The sequence below is a fragment of the Dermacentor albipictus genome, chromosome 1 (assembly GCF_038994185.2).
Source record: "Dermacentor albipictus isolate Rhodes 1998 colony chromosome 1, USDA_Dalb.pri_finalv2, whole genome shotgun sequence".
Taxonomy (NCBI): Eukaryota; Metazoa; Arthropoda; class Arachnida; order Ixodida; family Ixodidae; genus Dermacentor; species Dermacentor albipictus.
Window position 1 is genome coordinate 124,918,765 of NC_091821.1, and position 14,187 is coordinate 124,932,951.

A 14,187-nucleotide genomic window follows, 5' to 3' on the forward strand; every position below is an offset into this window, starting at 1 on the left:
TAGCTGAAAAAAAATTTTCTCCAGGTCCTGGGATGGAACCCAGGACATTGTGCTAAAGTCAGGTTGATGAGAATTTTCCTTTTCGTGAACCCTCCTTGATTTTGCGGGCTTCCACAGAACTGATTTGCCACTAATCGGTCTTAGGAGCAGGCAAATGGTCGACGGCCCTAACTTTGACCGCCTAAATGCCTTGGGGTAGCATACAACAGTTTATTGGCTACTAGCCTGCTTCTAAGGTCACATGCAATTAAAATGAATTATATTAACTAACACATGCAGGATTGTTTTAATAACATATGCCTCCATGAACTTATGCACTGCCCAAGATCATAACACGCAAAAGGCACAGTTCACATTAGTAGGCCTTCCAAAGCGTGCCAAGATGCACACCATGAAATTTATTTGAATTGTTTGAGTGCTTCCTATTATGGCCATTTAATGGGACACTAAAGGCAAATACTAAGTAGATGTTGCCTATTAAAGTAGCATTCCATAAACCTCACAGTGCTTCTTCCATGCCAAGAAGAGATAGTTTACGAGAAAATTGCATCTGAAGGGTTCGCATACCTAGAGAGCAATTCAATTCGCCTGCTCCTGAGGACAGAGTGGCGACGTTGTGCTATCACTGCCCTTCACTTCCATTGGTGAGTAAAACAGTACCCTACAGACGGTGCTACAGTTTTCTGTGCAAAATGCGTAAGCCCGGCCATGTAGCAACCGAGCCAAGACAGAACGTTGGACTCGCCGCTGCAACTGCTCTTGATCAAGTAGCACGGACTGTTCGGGAATCCCGCAACATCACATAAACATCGAATTCTCTGTAACTTGCAGTTTGTGCGAGTTTCGCGAGCCAGAAAATCCAGCTCAGCACTATGTGATAACGAAACTACTAAAACATGTAAGCGTGGGCGATGCTTTCAAGGGTAACCTCAATGGGTTCTTTTTTCTAAATATCAAATAGAACTAGACGAATAGCATTTTCTTTCATCTTATAATGCAATGCAGCAACCTTTTTATTACTAGTAGATAAGTCCTAGCGACAGAACTTTAATGAGGAGTGCCTTCATCATCGGGCTGGTACTTTAATGTGCTGGGGCAGCCTCTAATTGTGTATTGCAGTTACTTCCGTTCATCAATTACTGAAGCTCTGTTCGCAATAACAGTGATGCCTTCGACATTCTCGAGCACTAATCTATTACTTTAGCTTGACTTAATAATTGCCTTTAGTGTCCCTTTAGACACTAGTCCCTCTGACCTGCATAGGACTTGCCACAGCAGAGAGGTATTGCGCTGATAACCCCCACAGCACAACACACAAAGTGCTTGGCATGGTTCTTTGTACATCCTTGTCTCTCAGTACTCGTGTTACAAAGACACAATTGGGCTAATCACTTCGGTGCGGGAGAAACCATTGGGGCACCATATCTACTAGTCAAGTTTTTCAATTTGTGGCTAATTCTGAGCACATATGGCACGAAGTCATATCTAGTGATATCTGTTCTTATGTCCGATGGTGTGTCCTAGTGAGGAACGCTTCACCTTTCAAAGAACAGATTTGGTAACGGCATGTACAACCAATTGAGTAAGTGGGATTTCAAATGCCTGTTCATTTGATCAAATCACATCAACAGGCCACTTGCCCCAATTGGGCAAATGGCCAATAAACCATCATACCCTGTCTTAGGGCATCAAGGGGCAGCCGAAGTCAGAGCCCTTGAACAGTTGCCTGCTGATGTATTTTATGATGCCTGCAGTTAAGACGTCTGCTGCTGTGGCTGTGAGTGGTAGTGGCTTATGCCAAGGGGATGGGAGGGTGAGTGCCACAGTAGCTGAATTGGTAAGGCACTACATGCCTAATGAAGGTGGTGTGGATTCAGCTCCTACCTACAGCAAACTACCTTTTCGTCCACTTTCATTTCCCTTATCCATACTATTTATAAATTCCAAAAATGCATATTTAATTTACCCTATGCTTTCTCCGAGTTCATTACCTATTTTCATCATCTGGTCAAATAATTATGGCTCAGCTCGATAAAGGCTAATTCAGCTTGGAAGATAAGAACATCCGAGGAGGCCAAAGGAAGTGACTTGGTCAGCAATTGTGGATACTGTTCAGAATCAGCTTTAAAAACATAGAAGGTTTTCAGCTAAGCGCATAGCAAAGACAGTCAACTTGTCATAAAGGTGCTTAGAGTAACTACTCACTAGTGCACTAAACATGAAAGTTTTAGCTAAGTGTGCCCAAATTGCTGACAAGAAATGCGGAAATAAGGTTACTTGTCAATCTAGTATATGCTCCTGACAAAGCACCTTGGTGGCGAGCGTCGCAACACCCGTCACAGCAGAAGCGCAACTAGCGAACAGGTGGGGGAATTAGGTCATGCGTGCCATGGCCGAATTCATTTCCCAAAAGCTGAAGAGCAGCTCGACAAGGACTTGCTAATCAAATGTAAGCGGAACAGACGCCACTAGGCCTGAGGTGTACAAATTGTACACCTCATGTACAAATATGCGCACAAATTTACCCACAGCTTCAAGAACATGCCTGCTAGATACAATGTCCCATTTGTTCCTTTATACGCCTGTCAAATTAGCCCAATTGTGTTCTCGTACCTAAAGACAAGGGTGTATGAAAAATCACGCCAACCATATTGAGCATTGTGCTGTGGTTTGGTCATAAGATATCTCTCAGCTGTGGCAAGTTCTACGTGGACCAAACGGCCCAATGCCTGAATGACTATTTGAGGGAGCATTCAAACAATTTAAATAAACCGGATGGTGCAGCACACATTGCAAGGCCTGCTCATATGAGCCGTGCTTTCGCACATTATGATCCTGTGCAGGAGTAGCAACAAAACATCGCATGAGCTCACGAAGGTATATTTTATCAGAGAGTGCACATGTTAGTAGCACTTCAATTGCCTTAATTCCCCAGAGGTGCACTTGCTTAATGGCTATTTGTAGCATTAAAAGACAAACTAGCACTGTCACAACATTCACCTCTTGCCTGTGCACAAAATTTGTACACTATGTTTCATCCTTTGAATCATTAAATCAGTTAGTAGTTCGCACTTTCATGTGTCCTTCCTCTGTAAATAGATTTTCGCATACAAAAACAATGTGCAGCAGACTTCACCAATTTGCCCAAGACGAAGTCCTAGTCAGACTCAAAAATCTCCTTCAGAGATTTTCTTACTGTGATGAGAATTTCTGTCACTGCATGGCACTCTGTTCGAACAAGGCCTTCACTGATAAGATGGGAGAAAAAAAAGGTTACAGAGGCAAAAATTGTCACATTGGCACTCAGATATATTCCCTAATGCAATGCCTAAAAGATTTTTTTTTGTTGGACAAGAGGATCAGGGTAAGGCTCATGACTAATGAGCATTCTATTGCACAGATGAAGGGATTAACCAAACAAGCCCTGCGAAGTCAAGGAAGATTCATACAATGGAAACTTGGCATTTGCTTGAGAGTGGCATGCAGGGACCCGCAAACCCACACCGGTCATATTAGCGTGCATCTCACATCTATAACCTAATGCAGGTTCCTGCAATGAACCTACATCATGTTTGTAAACAAGTTGCGAGGAACATTTGCGCAAACCTGGTACCTCGCATAGCGCCATCACAAGAAGCAATACTAAATAGCAGCTTAGCAAACTAGCTGGAAGAAATTTAAGAAAATTTCTTGGTCTTCAAGACAGCCAAGCTTTAGAACAAAATTGAGCCAAAGTAGAACTATGAGCGGCTGGGCCACGTTCTGCAATATTTGTCTTCATAGTTTACATTGGGGTTGCTCAACATGTTCCTTTAGAACTGTGGCGAGCAGGTGCTTAAGCAAGTCGCGATTCGCTAGCCGCCAAAATCCGATAAACAAGGGAACAGTATGAACATGCAAGACAAGAAACAGTACAGGTAAATGCGACATCGAGTGCCATATAAAAATTGCAACAGCTCACTTACTTAGGCAATATCTGCAACAGCAATCCTACGAAGGATGAAACTTTTTTTTTTTTTCGCGATCGATGCACAACACTAAGCGGCAACTGCAGCAACAAGCATTTGGAACGAGTTTAAACGTTTTTTACCATAAGAGCAAAAAGTTCTGCCAAACTGAGAGCCCACATATGCTCCATTCACATCAGTAAATTCAACAAACAAGAGCAACAGCACTGAAAAACGTAACAGGAGCTGCACAAGACCACACTACCAACCATAAACGCACTCCAAGGCATAAAGAAACGAGCTGCTCCAGCGTTGCGCCCAAGTGTGGCTCGAGATCGCAAGCTCGAACACCCTCCGGTTCTTCCAGCGCAACTAACTAGAACAACATTCCATCACACAACACAGTAAGAAACCGTAAAATTCTGTTTTAGCTAAGCTGAAAAGCTGAAGCAGCTCCAGCAGCGCGCGCAAAACTATAAACCGGAACACGCCATACTTGTTTAAACAACGTCATCATAACTGTGACGTCCCTTCCGTGCGTGGCAGCAGCGTTTTAGTATGGCATTTCGCTCCTACCACGTGCGTGTCAGCAGTTTACGCCGTAAATACATAGGTATGCATGCATATAGAACGATTAAAGGCTAGGTGGCGCGCGTCGCCGCCACCCGATTCAAAGGGTTGAGCCACAATCATCCATCCATCCATCCATCCATCCTCGTGTTGCAAGAAGCGTATCAGAAGCGTATCCCCGCAGGCCGGCTGTACCCGGTTTAGAGGCAAACCGGATGTGACGTGAGCCAGTGCCGTACTCCCTGCCCCCAGATAGGTACTTGTACGCCTAGGGAAAGACGCTGCTAGGTGCTGCTGCTAAATCCCTGTGGTTTCTGCCGGCTCACGTAGGTTCGTTCGCGTGGTCTTGTTACGCCTCGCTGGATCGTGTTCAGTCATGCCGTCCTTGCGCGGCGCCATTGTCGGCGAGTCAGGTTAAATTCTTTAATAGGTCGCGCCTGCGCCTAATTGAGTCTATTAAAGACTGCACATTCAGTTTTGCTGGCTACAATTCAGTGTGGCTGGCGTGGGCTGTCTCCACGATGCGCTTCGAGCGTGTCGATTTCGCCGTTCTTTATGTTGGCGGAAATGACCGCGAAAGCAACATGGATCTACAAGAAATATGCAACAACATCAAGGTAAGTCTACTGAAATCACAAAATTTGAAACAATAAGCGCTAATAGTTGTGTTTTCTTTTAAATTTTAGGCCTTGATTGTTCAGCGAGACGGCGCCCGTCGTGCTGGTTTTCAAGGTGCTCTCTCGCTGGCTAGAAGATGCTGATGCGGAACAGAAAATGCAAAAACGTCGCTTGCTCAACCGCAAATTGACGGCTACGCTGAAGCGCATGCCGTGTCTGCGGAATTTGAACCCCGAGGTATGTACCCCTTTTTTCCAGCGGCATGCCGTTACATACCGTCAGGAAAACGCTTGGCTTATTTCTAACTCGGTAAAAAAATGTTTCACTTTTTCTCGCTGCTCGCTGCTGAAGAAATGCGGACCGTTTGTCGTAGTTGTCTCCATTACAGGGTGGCATTACTGCGGTGAACAAAGCAAGTGTTGCCGTACATACTGTGCGCACTTCACCTTTTGTTGGGCGGTCGGAAAATATTGGTCCCACTATTCAGGGCAGCTTCGCCACTCTGTAGCGGTGAAGTGTAATTTCTACCATTGAACGTTCCTGTGTAGACATGTTTCTGAATCACGTTAAGCACATTTTTTCGTCAATTTCTTTGTCAAACACGCGATAGAGCGGTTACGCAGATTGTGTACTTCCCTTTCTACAATGTTTGGTTTATTCTGTCGCCGTCCTTCAAACCACCACAGCGGCAAATGGACTCTTTTGATCGAAATTCCGCGTTTTCATAATAGCTGAATGTTGGTGCGGTTAGGTGTCTAAATTTCTCGTGCCCACAGCTACCAAAACAGGTGATCAAATTATTAGCATCGCGAATAAATCGCATTCCTACATATGCAAGCTGCTACATATTTTTGATTGATTGATTGAATAACTTTAATGAGCGGTTCTTAAAACGAAACCCTCTTTGCCTCTTCCTTGCTCAGTGGGTGGTGGCTGCTGCAGTCCTGCCAATATTGGTCACTGTGTATGGCACTGGATATGTGCTGCTTGGCATGTGTCCAAATGGCAACTTGGATTACCTGTTAAGTGCAGCTCAACATGTACCACTGGGTAGACACGTAGAACAAGAGGCAAGAAATTAAGTATACAACAGGAAATTTAAGAAGTCAGCCACAGAGAAGTCAGCATCGAAAGCAACCGAGTATGGACAAAAATGAACTAAACGAGACCAGGACATGCATTGTGTGCAGAGTTATAGAAGTGAACGAGTGGTTGCATTTTACTGAACATTACAAAGGCTTCACTTATAACCGATTTTCACATATGCATGGAATCTGCTAACTTTTCTGTGCAAAACTCTACCGGAAAGGATATATTGCATCCATCGGTGTTAATATATTTCCTAGCATATTTTCTCTTTTTCAGCCAACATACACATCCCCGTTAAATCAAATAGATCACTGTAGACGGCTGCCACAAGCATATTACAAGAACTGTGAATTGGAAGCTGTTGGCTACCTGTGGCACGAAGTCATGCTAGGGTACATGCAGTCTTTGTGTGCACATTGACTTCATGTTTTACTCATTTGACTGGCTCCTATTGCACTCCGGCTGAATAGCAATAACACACAGGCCACTTTACGCTCGAGCTACTCGAAAGCCTGCGAAAGCTGCAGGTACAGGGTCGTCCTTTTTGAAAGGGAACACGCGAGCGCGTGGCCTGTGCTCTGCGGCGGCTGCGTAGAGCGCCGGTCAGTGGCAGCGAGAGGAAGCACGTCCGCTTTTGGCGTCATCTATTGACGGTCAGAATTACTAGGCATGGCTGATTGGAAGTGCCTACTGGACTCCCTTACCCGTATTACTGATGCGCAAGGAGCGGGGCCTGCAGCTAGCAAATCGCGCTCGCGCTGCAGGTCCCGCTCCTTGCGCATCAGTAATACGGGGAAGGGAGTCCAGTAGGCGCTTCCAATCGGCCATGCCTAGTAATTCTGACCGTCAATAGATGACGCCAAAAGCGGACGTGCTTCCTCTCGCTGCCACTGACCAGCGCTCTACGCAGCCGCCGCAGAGCACAGGCCACGCGCTCGCGTGTTCCCTTTCAAAAAGGACGACCCTGTACATTCATAAAAGTTCATAAGTACATGGCATTAGTGAAAAAAATTAAAACCTTTTCTGGTACAGCCGTGCGTTGTCGGAAGTGTCTCAATGCATTGCAGTGATTAAACAGGCACATATTGGCTGTACCACTTGGATTTCAGCGTGCACGCGTTGGCTGGATAAAAAATTCTACCATATTTTAACTCCAAACATTAGCTCACGGGTGGAAAGCGCTGTTTCTGTTGTAAATAGATGTGGCTTGCACACAAGGTGTGCTGCATGAACAGAAGGTGCTGCAGCCACATAACCTGACCTTTGATCTTCATTATGCTCACAGATTGAAGGGATGGAACTAAGTGCGTCTTTTAAATGCTTGATTTCAGCCAGTTAAATTTGCCAGCACGGGGGATTCAAACCACTGGTGTCCATCTGCTGTTGGGCTGGATTCTCAATTTAGTGAGAATACTAACTACTGCGTTCATTGGTGCTGACAGATATAAAGTCAGTTGTAGCTCGGCATTTACTGTATTCCGTTTGTCACCAAAATGCTAGAGAACCACTCGAGATCCTTCGATGTCAGCATCCTCATAATCAGTGGGCACCCCATAAGAAAAATAGGTCAATTTTGGATGGTATCCTTGCAAGTGTGAGAAGGCTAGGCCACAGAAACTCTCATTTCTGATTTGTGCACTATTCAGCCACGTTAAAATGTGAGGAGCCTAGACATCTAAAAGACGAAGAGCAAGCAAATTGAATGTAGCTACCAAGCAAAAAATGTGGAAGCGTAAGCTGTTGATTTTTTACTCTAAAGGCACGTTCACACTGAAGACGGAGCGGCTAAACCGGGCAAAGCTCTTGGCCAGGCAGCCCGATCGCTCGCGGACCACTTTTTTTCCTGCCCGCCAGAGCTGTCCGCTTTGCTGCAGCCAATTGGAACACCAGACGACGCTGGCATGTGCGCGATGAGGATGGACGACCGGTGCCACGAGACGGCGACTAGTGCACCACAAAAACGTAAGATACTCCGCCTCGGCGGTGCGGGCAGCCAGGCAAGCTGTCCAGTATACAGGGTGTTTCAGCTAACTTGTGCCGAGGCTTTAAAAGAGAAAGACCGAAAGAAACTAGGCCTGCAGTACTCAAATGCAATCAATTCAGTAAACTACCCTTTTGAGCAACTTTAGTACTTACGGCTCATTGAGAGACATCTGCTTTATTTTTTCAAGACAAAAGAAAGTGTACAAAATCGAAAAAAAGTACCATGCAACTATGCACTTTTTAGCAGTGGTGAACAATGCGGCATGCAGACAGGATGTAAAAAATATGCAGTTCCGACACCCTGTGAAAATTATGTAAGCAGCTTTCTTTGCTGCTTCTGTTCGTTGATGGCATTTGGCAGTGATGTGTTAAATGTTACCTTGCATGCACCACTTGTGTTTGTAGTACACAGAGCTCACAGACAGACGTGCGCTCCGATGCTCAAGGTGGTGTTGTGCGCCATCCATATCCTGTGAGAGTAGTGGCACTGTCATTCCCTCACATGGCGCATCGCATGGCGGGTGAGGTAGAGAAATCCGTTTATTGAATCCTTAGGAGAAATAGTTGCTGCCACGTCCTGTGCCCGACAGAGCAGTGCCTGCTGGCCACCCAGGCTTCTGTCACGCAGCATGGCCTCCCAGTGTTGCAGTGTAGGGACATTGAAGTTTTGATGCTGGACCACCACTTGCATACTGTCGTTTTGACGGCGTGGTGCTGTATTGCAGTTTTGCATCTGCACATCCTGTGTCAATTGTTGGCATGGACACACTTGCCGTGTTTATTTTTTCAGAAATAGCATAAACATGCCATACCACACCTTGAACTATCATTATATTTTCAGTTTGCCCACAACTGTCACCATGTCTAGTTGTAGTGTTTTTCTTTTAAAGAGACTCCATACGAAAGATGCTTTCTGATGGCATCTTTACCTTCTCGTGTGATCATTCAGCGAGCACATAGTACTGCAGCTTCTGCAATGCTTTTGTCTATTCCTTCCAGGCACACTACTCTCAATGTATCATTAGCGCTGAAATAGAATACCACCTGTTGCTCAAAGCAGCTTCAATATAGATTCTAATCGGAATAGGCAGACTTGTGGCACTATACAACTTTCTATAGCCATAAAAGGCAAGCTAGCATAGTGGGGCATCTCAATGCTCGTAAAAGCATTCAACTGCATGTATCTCCAAATAACTAAGCTCAAGCAGACACTGTCAAAATCTGTGCTTGTCACGGTGAGTTGGTGCGGGAACTTGAAGGTGTCGCTTTTCCTTCATTTTTGTGTCTCTTATGTTTTTGCTAAGGCTCTTGCCACAGCAAAGTTGCTCTTGTGGTATTTTAGAAGGGTAATTTACTAATCACCTAGGCGATGTCATTTCCTACATTTGGTTGCACCGTGTGCATCAGTGCAATAAAATGGGTCAAACGGCTTAATACAAGATGTTGCCAGGCCTTTTTGGCACGACACTTGTGGATAACATTTTGGTGTGGCTTGGGCGAGACCGACAGAGAGAAATTTACACATACGAGCACAAAGGCCAGGCACTGTTCCCTTGTGGCCTGCACAACCTCTAGAATAGCAGCTAGTCTTATCAATTCATACTGAGTATCACAAAGTGGAACATTGCAAGAACTGTAGCTTGGTTGAGACAAGGCACTTACAGCTGCAGCTGAAACATGTGGTGTGATCAACATGTACAAGGTTACAATACTTTTCACCCTTTTTGTATTTAAGACTTTTTAAACTTTGCCCACAATTTGATTACAGCTTTCCAGAGTTCCTTGGAAAATCCTCCCATGCACCTGCCATGTACATTGCCCACCCCTCCTCGATGTGGCATGCAAGATGGCAACAGCAGCTGTGGAACAGTTGAAGAGGCGAAGAAAGGTCCACATTATAATAGGTTGTATGTAAATAAAACTGATCGAACACAACCGATTTGGCTTCCACTTTTGTCAAGACAATTGTCAGCAAACAAATGGAGTAATTTCAGTAGGGCGATACTAATAGTGCATAGAAATTCTTGGAAGCCTCGTCAGCTTTCTTGCTGTTAACAGGCTGTGTTGGTGAGGTGGTTTAGGCAGGGAATGCCAATTCATGAGGGATGGTCATGGCCACCACATTCAATGTATGTGCAGCATCAATCAGTTCTCTAGACCGAGTGTACTAATGTCATGGCAGGCCAGCACTTCGTCGCATGATATATTTTCAAACCTCGCATGCTTTCTTTGGGGCTCTGAGAAAATTAATGAAGCATGAAACTAAAATCGGCATGTTGCAGTTTTCAATACAACCATCACTGCATTTGTCCATTCTTGAAACAAATTTTATTGCACCAAATGCATACAGAATTGTGGAATATCCGAAGTACATTTTGCTTGTTTTGGTCAAGCAGCTGGCAGAACAAAACCACAAAAGTTCCAAAGCAGGAAGGTAACACTTCTTTTGAAGTACACGAGTTAGAAACTTGCCGCCAATTAAAAAAAGAAGGGAGCTGCTACACACCATTTCTTGGTTCTTTGACCATTTATTTTTTCTTTTGTGGCTGATGTTTAAAAATCCTTGCTATAGCAAATGCAAAGACATCAAAAATCAACGCACGACAGATATTGGTACTATGGTGTAAAGTAATGAAGATATAATTTTGCATGCACATTATTTCGTCTGAAATAGAGGGATATAGCACAAACGTTGCTCTTCAATCCCAATAAAATATAAGGAACTCATGGGCTACAAGAGGGCTACGGATGATTGTTGAGGGCCTCGGATTCTGTAATGTGCAGCTATACTTAAGTACACAAGCATTTTTGGAATCTGCCTCTACCTGGGTGCAGCTTTGTGACCTGGAATGAAAAGCCACAGCCATCGAGATCGAGCTGCTGCAGTGGCGACATCACAGTAAAAGGTAATAGCAAAAAATTAAAACAATAATATGGCCATGCAACTTGCAACAAATCAGATAGGTCACCTGAAGCTTCTATTTCCAATTTTTCTGGTGTTGCATAGAAGGGCAAAAATCTTGAAAAGTGATAGTGTACGACTTTCATGCATATCTACTTTTTTTTTAACCATGCAGATATTTAGCAAAAAGTTTTGAGCATGGAGAGCCCGGCGTTTTTGCAAAGGAGTTTCTAGGTGAGGTGGACACACTATGCTGCTAATAATGCGAGTTTCAGAAAATTAATTTTGAAAAATTCAGTCACTTTTTCATTAGTAACTTGGCGGCAGCCTTCTAAATGGCATATTTGGAGGCAGTCGCATGTGAACGCACACCCTTTCTTTTTCTAAATCTCGAAAATTGCACTTATTTTGAGATATTCATTATCGCGTTCAATTGAGTACAGTCAAAACTTGGTGCATCCTCCTCCACATCAGGTGGCAGTGCCCTGTCAAGAAGTGTGGGACAAAGCTTAAATGATAGCCTGACGCACATGCTTGCCAGGCAAAGTGTGTCGTATCAGCAGCTACAATGACTGGCCAAGATGTTTCCATCTGATGAGATAGCGGGACCTTCTTTTCTGCACTCCCAGCACACTCAGTTCCAATATTGCCTCGATTTACCAGTGAAATTCAATGATGAATATCTTGAATTAGGTGCAACTTTCAAGATTTGTAAGAAATGAGAGTGCATTAGAGGAATTCCTCTGCAAGAATGCTACATTTTCCGCGCTCATAACTTGAAAACAAGAAAATCTGTATGGTAATAAAAGACACCCTATACATATACAGTGTGCATTGGAGCATTTCATGCAACCAATATTCAAGCACCTTCTGTCTACAAAGAATTCATAAAGCAAATTTATGCATTAATACTGGAATCAGTTACGAGCACTGGAAATGCAAACACTGTTACGAACCCTGGTCACATGCCAGGCATTGTGTTGCTGCTCTCTGCGTAGGGCCTATGAATAAAAACCACCTTCAACATCGCACAGTAAGCTACTAATTGCTATGTGTAGGAAGACTTACAGTTCTTCAAATGCAATTATGACCTAGACATTCTAAAGCTTTTCTAATAATGTACTTTTAGTGAACAAGTCCCCAAAACTTGGAACAACTCTGAAGCTATAATGCCATTATTATCTGAAAGATGCACTACATTTTTTTAACGCAGTAAGGAAACATTCATAATTGACAATGCCACCATAGACATGAGTCATATAATTTTGCACTGCGTGCAGCAAGGATAGCACAATCTCGCACAAAAGATTAGTCTCTCCCGCAGCATTTGAGGCCCCCTTTATTATGTCTCGCTTGTGATGCCGTAACATAGTACGAAACCATGATGACGTAACATGATCGTGAGTTACTCTTGAAAGAAAGCTTGTGCACACATGCATATTCCTGCATTGTAACTCTGGAGTGCACTTACAGTAATGACACTGTGAAAAGAAGAAAAAATAAGGCCAACAGCAAGAACCAGGCAGCGCAGTGCTATTTGCACCTTCTCGGCTGTTGTCGGTTTAAGTCACCTTTGCTGCAGCAGAGTCGTGTTATGCGGCGAAGCATATTTATCATCATGCAGTGAAGCATATCTGAAGTTAAAGGAGACACTGTCACGGGGCCCCTGCGGGTGCTTATGGTTACCCGACACTAGCTTAAGTACCTATACTGTGACCTCTTCATGCATTTGGACAACACCAATCGCCATGTGAAAACCTCTGTGTTCACTGCTAATCTCGCCAAGAGCCTAAATTGTTCCAAACTACAAATTTCACCAAGTGGCAAACTTGGCAATGCTTCTGGAACCTCATACTAAAGTACTTTAATACTACCAGGATGCTTTAATGTCAAACTGGATTAACAACCTGGGATGAAATTGTGCCAGCTTCTAACTTTCTGAATGTTTGCTTCACCTCCTACATCAGTGAGTAGGCAGTGTTCAATTGGCGCTCCCGCTTCACCAAGCAGACGACCGCTGACGAAAGCACAGTGAAGGCGAATAATGAGAGCACAAGCAAACATTCAGAATGCGAGATCTCGCCCTTGGATTTAGAGAAAGGAAGGGTAATTTCATCACCAAGGAACCGAAGTATGTATTCAACAACAAAAGCTTCTGAACGGGCCACTTCCACATCAGCACTGTGGAAAGACTGATGAGCTTATCAACCAGCAGAAATTTTCACTCGTGGCAGAAATTTTCACTACCACAATCGCAGGTTCAAAGATATTTGCATGATGACATTTTGGTCCAAAAAGAAGATCCGTTTGAGCGATGGTGTAAGCGTGGTGCCCACTGTTGGCTCGGCTTGTGAAGAGCGACCTGCTGATACCAGACACTTAAGCAGCTCTTTTTGATGTCTGAATCGATGGTGACATGCACTAGGTGTCACTGCTCTTCGAACATGTTGAGCTGTTGTCCTTGCTTCATGAAACATTAAGTAACTACAATTATGACATTGTCAAACAAAAGTGTTGTATTAGAGAATTTTGTTAACCACGAAGCATAATATCCCTGTACATTATTTGCTATGCAGTCTATGTAGTATAACTATTTTGCACCTCTGGTTGGTGAAAAGAAATGGATTTTTGCAATACCAATAGTATTCATATTCGAAAAATATTCGCTTCGCACTTAGGTTTCATTATTCGAATTAGCTTTGAAATTAAAAAATTGATATTTCCACACCCATAGTTTTTACTCAAATACCTGGAGCATAAGTCATTTGAGGACGTAACTTCAGGAATAGCAACAGTATGCCACCAAAGAGTCAACACAGTTCAAATTTTTTTTTTACATTCTTTTACAATTGTTTCCTAATGTACATTCATTAAAACCATCTTAAGCCTCAATAATTGGCTAAACTAAGCTTTGATAACAGCTGCATGCTTGGAACGAACGGTGCATGTTCCAGCCACTCTAGGGTAGCAGTTTAGGGTAAAAAATATCTGTTACTTAGGAATGCCACTTGGTGACCTTGTGCAGAGAAACCCCAGCTGGACTTTGCCATCTGAAGCTGCTGCGCACAATGGCTAATC

General features: G+C 43.8%; 1 long non-coding RNA gene across 1 annotated transcript; it reads left to right on the forward strand.

Annotated features, from left to right (window-relative positions):
* The first annotated feature begins 4,699 nt into the window (after positions 1-4,699).
* LOC139049706 (uncharacterized) lies at positions 4,700-10,016 on the forward strand. The gene is made up of 4 exons (XR_011508511.1): positions 4,700-5,134; positions 5,204-5,372; positions 7,984-8,186; positions 9,976-10,016. It is a non-coding gene; the product is annotated as an uncharacterized lncRNA (long non-coding RNA).
* Positions 10,017-14,187: the final 4,171 nt, after the last annotated feature.